This window comes from Amphiprion ocellaris, chromosome 14 (genome assembly GCF_022539595.1).
Source record: "Amphiprion ocellaris isolate individual 3 ecotype Okinawa chromosome 14, ASM2253959v1, whole genome shotgun sequence".
NCBI lineage: Eukaryota > Metazoa > Chordata > Actinopteri > Pomacentridae > Amphiprion > Amphiprion ocellaris.
This window is the reverse complement of record NC_072779.1, coordinates 9,804,851-9,813,836: the sequence shown is the minus strand read 5'-3', so window position 1 is coordinate 9,813,836 and position 8,986 is coordinate 9,804,851. Positions and strand designations below refer to the sequence as shown.

At 45.4% G+C, this 8,986-nt stretch overlaps 1 long non-coding RNA gene across 1 annotated transcript; it reads left to right on the top strand.

Moving 5' to 3' along the window:
• Nucleotides 1–1,097: 1,097 nt before the first annotated feature.
• LOC118469316 (uncharacterized) lies at nt 1,098–8,535 on the top strand. The gene is made up of 3 exons (XR_004846173.2): nt 1,098–1,493; nt 4,532–4,654; nt 6,313–8,535. It is a non-coding gene; the product is annotated as an uncharacterized LOC118469316 (long non-coding RNA).
• The last annotated feature ends 451 nt before the right edge of the window (nt 8,536–8,986 follow it).

Genomic DNA, 8,986 nt, shown 5'->3' with positions numbered 1-8,986 from the left:
TCCACAGACAGGTTTATGCGCTCGCCGGGTTCAAGGACATGTTGTTCTTTTATAGCTGAAGCATGTGCATGTCAGACTGCGTCCTTCAATTGTTTCCAGATGTGTGCTGCTTCTCTCTCTCTCTCTCCTCTCTACCTCTGTTTTCTCTCTCTCTCCCCCCTTACATTTTTCTTTTCATCTCCCACCAGACTCTAGCTCCTCAACATGCTCCTTCCCTTCCACATCCTGTGTGTCATCAGCACAACGTACCCCATCGCATGTCTTGTTACATTTATCACAAAAATGGTTTTGTTTGTCTGGATAGCCCCCCAGAAATGTCCACCCTTGATCCATGCTGAGATGAAACTCCACAATTAAACCGCCTCTATTCATCATCAGCTCCATCTCTTGTTAAAACTGGCACTCTGGTTCTTAATCGGTCTTAAATGTTCGTAACACGTCACCTGTTTGGACGTCTAATGAGCTCGGATGTGTCCTTTCACCGCAGTCCTCCTCTCCTGAGCTCCCCTGTGGCCCTTGTGTCCCTCCAAGACCTCACAGCAGACGCACTCAGCTCATACACATGGTTTTGATAACAAGTGGAGACGAACGGAGAGAGTGAGCGAGGAGGGAAACAGTAAAAGAAAAACACAGAGGGTCACTCTTGCCAGTAAGTTTTACAACAGAGCCGTGACTCTCTGCTCAGGAATCCGTTCCTCCTGTTGCACAACAACCGGGAAATAAAGGAATGAGAGACAGAGACAGATGAGGGTGGAGTTAGCCGCCCTCCCTCTCTCTCTCTCTCTCTCTCTCTCTCTCTCTCTCTGCCTCCCCCCTTTCCTCCCTCACCCACTCTTCTCTTTCACTCTTTGGCTGTTGCGGTTTAAAAAAAAAAAAAAGGGGGGGGGGGGGGGAGTGAGGGCAGCACATTCAAGTTTTTAATGCCACGATTGAAGTATCATTTTTTCCCCCGGTGGAGCGGATGGAGCAGGGGGCAGAGGGGTGTGTCGCACCACAGATGGGCTCTATTTTGATTATGGAGCGTTTGTTGTTATGGGAGACGGAAGGAGGGGCGGGGCCACATGCTGCGTTTGTCTATATAAGACTTGCACTTAAACTCCAAAGAGCCTGGTCATCCCATGGCCCAGCCTCAGCCAGACAGAGCTGACCCGCTGCTGACAGCTCTGCCTGGGATCATCTGTCACTACAAGACTTTCAGCAGAGGAGATTTTACTGCCTGGCCTGCAACTTGGGGATTTACATGCACTTTTTGTTTTTGCTTTTGCACCATTGTTTTGATTTTTCATCATCATTGTAATCTACATCGCTCTGATCCCAGAAAAGAGAAGCTGCTGAAGAGAGAAGGACTGTTGAATAGCTTGGATTTCACGCCTTTGTGAAAAGACATTGAAGTGATGCATTAATTGAAGTTGTGCATGTGTTTCTGTGCGCGCTAAATTGCTATGTTGCTGCAGATGGAAGTGATGTAACATCATGCTGGATGTTCTCCAGAGGTATGGCCTGTGTCCAGTATCACATGGGAGTCCGCCATGCCCCCCCTGCTCCCTGTTTGTTGTGTGTGTGCGTCTGCATAGTTAACACAGAAAAAGAAAGCAGCCTCCTGATGTGAGAGCTGCTCAGATATGCGACGTGTTTGTCATGTGTTGACATATGAAAGAGGGAACAAAGGGAGTATATTTAGACTTGTCAATGGAATTGCTATTTACAGCACAGAAAAGGCGAAGGAAAGTCAGCTGATGTTGGCTAATGACATGAAACTACAGGAATCTAAGTTGTGTGACATCGAGGCCCAGACAACAGGCAGCGGGTGTTTTTGCATGTGTGTGTGTGTGTGTTCATGTGGGTGTATCTGCTTTTTTTCCCCTCCATATGGGCGCGATTTGGTCATTTGTTATTCCTCGCTCACATACTTATGGTTTTCTTCTACTTTGTGGGTTTCTTGTTTTTGTGGACACAGTGTGCTTTGGCTGGAGCCAACATTTGTCTGGTTGTTGTCCTCATCCAGTCATGTATCCAGAACTGTGACAATATGTCAACAATGTGTCGTCCCGCTGACATGTTGTAATTTATTTGTCCAGTTGCTGGATGGACAGGCGACCTGGAAACGCTTTCTATCCCACAATTAATCACAGATTTGATCCCCTGCAACATCCCGGTCGCTCAACCCGCTCGGCCTGCGAAGTGCATCTGGTTGAAACTGTCGCTTTAATTCCAGGTGGAATTACGTTCAGATGTTGTGATCGTGAGGTGAGTTCAGGACACCGTGAGGCCGTCTTAAGTTAGGACAGCGGCTATTTGATGTATGATGTCATCTGCAGCCGTTCGTCTGCTTTGCTGGACTGTTTTGGACTCCATGGCTGGGCTCTGGCAGGGAGAGCTGTGGCTTGGCTGTCCTTATAGGTGCCTAACTGACAGTGTTGGGGTAAATATTAGTCATCATGAGTATGAAGGAGGACTGTGGTAGAGTCAGGTTAAGACACACACATGGAGAGCGAGAGAGAGAGAGAGAGAAGGAGAGAGAGAGTAAGAGAGAGAGAGAGAGAGGGAGAGAGAGAGAGAGAGGGAGGCATGTCTTGGCTCACAAACCCAAAAAAAAAAAAATGCGAACACTGTTGTGCAATCTTGTTTGGTTTCTAACAGTTATGAAGAGGTCTGCAGGGTGAAAAGGGACATGACAGCAAAACCATCAGAAGCCTTTGCTGTGCTCATTTGGCTCACTTATATTAGTAGAGGAATTCTGTGGAGACTAAACTAGAGATTTTTTTTAGAGAATTTGGAGCTAAATAAACAAAAAACTATCAGACTTTTTCAGCCTGCGCTGCTTGAAACGTGCACAAATATGAGGCCTCAACCTCTGATACACTTAAAATAGGTTTCATTTTCAATCTTAAATTTCAGTTTCATTGCTGTTTTTAAACTTACTCTATGTTAATTATGATATGAAGCATCTTGAAGGTGCTACAAAATTAAGTTTTACATCATTGTTTTATGGGTCAATATTTTATTTTGAGCTGCTTTTTTCTATGATATCTGAACAATTTTTAGCAATTGTCAAATTGAAACCAAAAGCAGTTTGTGTGATGTATGTGCTTAGTAACTTTACTTCTCTGCCCTGAACAGTAAGAGTTTATGTGCTGTTGTTTATCTGTCAGCACATGAGCTTTTACGGTGCAGGGAGGCAGAGGATAAACAGCTGATGCAACTTTTCTTTCTGTTCTTTTAATTTCTGTAGCTTTCTTCTGTCAATCAGCATGCAACAAATATTTGAATATTTGAAAAAATGTCAGTCAAACAGTGATGCAGGACAGAGATGTGATGGCTGTGGTTACCATTTGAAGATTAAAATAATTCTCTGTCTATAAACTTCTTTAAATCTTAATTTATAATGAAAGTCATGAGGCTTCCGTTATTGCAGCACTCTAAAAATGTAAGATGTATTTTTATTTGTTTGTTTCAGCCAATCTTTTTCACTCTTAACGTGGTAAAGTGATTTAGACAATGGTTGCGGACAACTTGCTTCTTGAATTTTTTAAAATTAGCTTAAAAAAACTCTGCCTGTCCAGGATATCTAAGAGCCTGGACAGCTGCCACATATCATTTCAGTAAGGAGCCTGCTTTTCTATGGAATCTGCAGTCTTCTAAATATTGTTAGTCTTGTTTTCATCAACTTCTCCCCTCAGACCATTAATAACGCCACCATCTGCCACATCAGATACAAACTGATGTTTAGTTAAGCACTGAAAGGCGGCTGCTTGAACAAGCATCCACAAAACGCAGCGGTGAATGTTTTTCTTTTTTTTTTATTTCTTTGAATCAGACACACGTTTTGCTTCAAAATGTTTCAGCTTGGAAAACTTTAGTAACTTTACTGACAGATGACATTTGCAAATCCTGTCCTGTAGAGGGCAGTGTAACTCTGAATATTGTAGAGTTGTGCTTGAGAAAGAAAGTGGACGAATTTCCAGTCCATTCTTCGTGAGTGTGTGTGTGTGTTTGTTGCAAGCTTACCGAATGTGTGCGTCTGTATGTGTACTTTTATAGGTGTGTGTTAGCCCACCTGTGTGGGACCCAGTGTATGTTTGCCTGCAGGTTATAGAGCTGCCCACTGGGAATTCCTGGCTGTGCTGCTTTGAAGTGAGACTGCTCTTGTCTGATAAACAGAGAGCGGAGCAGGTGTTGGAGCTGGCTGACTCATTCGTTCAGCATGTGATCATTGCATTCATCACTGTACTCACTGATCTCACCGTAAAGAAACATGCTTTACCTAATAAAGGAAGCTTGAAATGCAGCGCGCGTCCATATGTGTCATTGCATACTTGATTGTGAAATATTTTGGTGTATTAGATAGATCATATTATGCATGTCATTGGGATATTACATAGAATTTTATATATAAAAAAATCACATCATAAATGACTCAAACAGATATTTGCAGTCTAGCAACTCTGCTGCTGAATGAACAGCCTCTTATGAGAATTTGAAAAATGAAGTTAATTGTCTGCCGCATCTTAACTTTTCTCTTTCCTTCCAGATGACACCTGCCCCTAACGACCATGGCTGTAGACTGTTACCATGGTGCCGTTGCTAGAGTAACAATCTAAAGCCACGGTCGCCATGGAGACAGCAGAGTGGAGGAGAAACTGGAGTTGGCATGGTAACTGGAAACTGCAAGGTCTCATTGGTTTGAGCGCGAATGTTACGCACTTACATGGTGTAGGACTCCCCCAATGCAAGCCCACACAGGTTTCCTTTCTGAGTGGGAGAGAGAAGAAAAAAAAAACAGGAGACACAGAGAGAAGAGATCTCTAACATACAGAGTAGTGAGCTTCAGCTTCTCAAGTCAGCCATTTTAAAAGTACTGCACAGGGTTTCTTCTGCGTTGTTTCCACTGTGGGGTTTGATGCATTGCCAGGCTTCAGTAGCCATGACTGTAGACTGTTACTGTACTGTGACACTGTATAAGCAGTAAGCAGTCTAAAGCCAAGGTGCTGATGCTCTGGCAGGAGGAAGAGATGGCAGGAAGGACAAACTCTCCTCTTGTGGAAACCTGCAGCAGCAGGAAAGAGGAGAGGATACAGGTTTAATATTACTGCAACAGAGGTGATCAGAAGGCTGCACTGTTTGTTGACCAGGGGAATCCCAGTGACCTAAATCGACTACACCGAGTAGATAATGTGCCAAGAAGTACTACTTTGTATTCCTTCACCATCATGGTGATCATTTCTTCTGTTGGGGCTTTGGTTGTAGCTGTAGCACCATTTTTGCATTTAATTTGAAACATCTGAATGACTGAATTCACTGCTGTGCTCCAAACAAACACACATCAGTCAGGTTTTAATCATCTTTTGAAACATTAGGTCCAGCTGGCATTTGGAAGACTTAGTCTAATTTACTCCTACAGTGACTGGAAATATAATTCTGCTGCTTTGAACGGAGAGAAAAACTAAAGCATTGTGGTCACTGTTTTACAGATGATGCCATTATTTACTCATATGGTTCAACATTAGCAACAGGCCATCTGTGGTATCTAAAAATGCTTTATTGACTTGTACAAATTCCAAAAAAAGGAACAGAGTGTTGACAGATAGTTTAGTCATTCAGTCATCGGCCCTTTTATATAAGAGCCCAGAAAACTTTTAATGAAAAAGCACTCTTGGCATGATTGGCACAAGGCATCATCCACCCACTGTTTTCTAGTCTCTGACCTAGTTAGTGTTTGCATGAATGCAAGTGTGCGAGACGGAGCAGAGTGTGAATGAGGTGGAGCAAAAAAAGAGAAAAGATGGCTAATAAACTCTATATTTTAATAGAAGGAATTATTTTAGAGAGAGATTAGACCTGATTAGGAACTTAGCTCAGTAGTGTAGAGCATCGGTTTCTTCAAAAACACCCAGACAAGTCATTCTGTTTAGGAATTTTAGAATGCTGATCACTTACTGACTAATTTATTGAACCTGGAAGCAACTTGAAAGAAAACTTTTCTTTCCTGCCCTCATGCAAACCTAAGCTGCTGTTCAAACCGGAGATGTCCCTGATTAGATGATTATGAGACTTATCTCTGCTCAGTGACTCACTGGCCGAACACAGTGGACATTTTAGAGCTCTGCATTCACGGCACAGTGTTGTGATACCAGTCGAACAGCTAACTAGGTAGGGACTGTGGATAGGAAAAAGAGGAAAAGTGCAGCAAATGTGTCACTTTTCACCATTAAACAGTTGTTATTGCATCGAAAAATTTTCTTTTTATTTGCATGTATGCTGGTATTGTTTTGTTCTCTGCAACAGGTTTCCTTCTTTGTGTCTCTGTTTCAGCACTGATCCCTTTGGACAGCGACACAGCGGCGCTCTGGCTCGGTGCTGTCCGCGGTGCTGAACGGGACGAACCGCCGAGACCCTGACAGCTGAGAGGCAACGCAGAAGCTTCACTTCTATACGGCAGATTACAGTCACAGCTCCTAAATCTGGATTTATGGTGACTTTTACAATCAGAATAACAGGCTGTTAGGAGAAACCTCCCAGTGCGCGTCTCTCCTCCACAGATTAACCAGCCTCTGCTCTCATTTCTCAATACGTGACGACGATCAGGTGACGAGTGCCGTCACGTGTCTCAAACCCGAGGGAGGCTGGAGGGGGGGAGTACGGACATATGACGTCACGCCGCGAGCACTACCCAATCGGCTCGCGCTCCACTCCGCCGCCTGAGTTCAGCCTATCAGAGCGCGTGGGCAGTGATTCGGTCTGGCTTCGGTTTCCATGGCACTGGGGAGAAACCGTGTGGGTGCGAGGGCGCGGATCCTGCACTGAAATGTGTCCAAGTTGAGTCTGGACTTCGGATCTTAAGTCTTGTGTTTGTGTTTTAAAGCGCAACCTTCGACTTAAGTTTCAAACTCGAGATTTACACGTGAGGCTGTTGGAGAAATGCGCCACGGGGATGAGAAAATGCAGTTCAAGTGGTATTTAAGTATCTAGTACACAGCTTTTTTTATCACAGCTGTTTAAATATCCTATGATGGTATCGCAAAGCAGCCGGTTACAGTGTTCTGGGTGGCTTTTCTTTAAGGCACATAATTAGTTGTGTGATCAAAGTCCGCGCTACTGCATCAACAAAGACTTGTGAATGAACCGGAGCTCTCATTGACTCGCTCCACCCACTCCTCCCTCGTGTTGTCTGCGTGCACGAGCCTCTCACATTGCGCACGCCGCCAAAAGAAAAAAAAAGTGATCACGCTGCAGTGTGCGCGTGCCTGCCGGCGTGCGTGTGTGAGCGCAATGCCTTTAAAAGGGTTGTAGTAGCTGACTGCGTATCATCTGCAAAGTGCGCAAGAATGACGCAGGGGTGACTTCACCGACTGACGACGTCACAGAAGTGGGATTTGGGGAGGGGAGGGGAGGGAAAAGATAAAGGAAACGCCGACCGGAAGCGCTTGAAGGGGAGAAAGATGGGAGGAGAAGCGCGGAGGGGGGAGGAGGGGGAGGAGGGAGGGGGCGTGGTGGAGGGAGCGGTGTACCGACACACCGGAAGAAAAGTGATGGCTGTAATGTCATCACTATCACCGGAAACCTCCCGGTGCCACGCGCTCCAGAGAGTGTCAGATGGGAGGGTTTGGCGAGGAACACTCCCCCCATCCCCCCTCCTCCCTCCCCTACCACCCCCCCCCACCCCTCCCCCTACCACCCTTCCGACACGCACACAGTCACACACAGAAAAAAACTGCGCACTGAGGAGTGTGCTCCTCTGTGTGCGTGTGTGTGTGCGCGCGCGCGCACGTACGTGTGCCGTGTACATTGCACAGTGGCATTTGCGCATCTATAGTTGGGCGCCGGAGGATACAGCGCAGCCTGAAAGCAGCGGCTCCCTGTTTAACTGGGAACCTGGTGCAACCTGTGTGACAGGTGAGCATTAATAACCATTGGCGCGTGCTGATTTATAGACTATATTTAAATATAATAACCCCTGAAGGCTTTGACAGTGAGACACTGGAACAGACTGGACCAGACTCTGACAGAAAAGACATTTTCCTGCAATTTCTATTTTCTAGATGCTCTCTGTTTTTTCAGATTGCGGGCTGAATGCTGCCCACATGGGAGAGAAAATGAGTCACACTGCAGCAACTTCCAACCGGAGAACAGTGTCAGTTAAAGCAGACTTTTGGGATTCTTAAAGGGGGGATGGCCCGTCCAATACATCCTCTCCCTTGGTTGCACTTAGTGGCCCATCAGAAGTATTTTTTCTTTCGATAAAGTACCCAAACACAATATCTAGTCTGTAGAAAGAAGGAATTTAACTTACCTCAGTCAAAGTTCCCCCTGTGTGGCCATGGCTGCGGCACTTAGCTGTAGAAATATGTCTGTCCTGTGTCTCAGCTCGGCTGTCTTCGTCACTGTCAGCGCAAATCTGTGCCACGCTGCCTTTTTTGCGCACAGACGCCGTCGTTCCCTCTTCTTCCAAAGTCGCTCCCCATACAGACCGGGCTCTCCCATCAACCGTAGGCTTTTTATAGAGATCCCGTAGTAACTAGTAGAGAGGGAACGAGGGAGGGGAGGAGGGGGGGGGGGAGAGAGGGAGGAGGAGGAGGAGGAGGGGAGGGATAGAGAGGGAGAGGGAGAGCTCATTCAAAGATTCACCTACACATGTACGTGCGTATCCCACGTCATTGAACGGAGTGCAGCTATTTATAAAGGGGAGGAAAAGTATAGCCTGAATCACAGTGCAGGTTCTTTTTTAAAAAGCAAGGATGAAAATAGTAGCTGTGTGTGGCGCTCTTTTACTCCAAGATAATGGCAAATATTAGAAGCTCCGGTGAAGATTCATGTGAGGCATCTTCGGACGGAGCACTGAGTTCCAAATCTATTTCCATGTCTGAATATTCCCATAATAGTCGATTTATTACATAATCGTATTTGGCAAAACATAATTCTCGAGGGAGGCGTTTTACGTTCTTGTTGTCTGTTTGTTGCCAAAACATGCTTCTGTCGGAGGATTTTG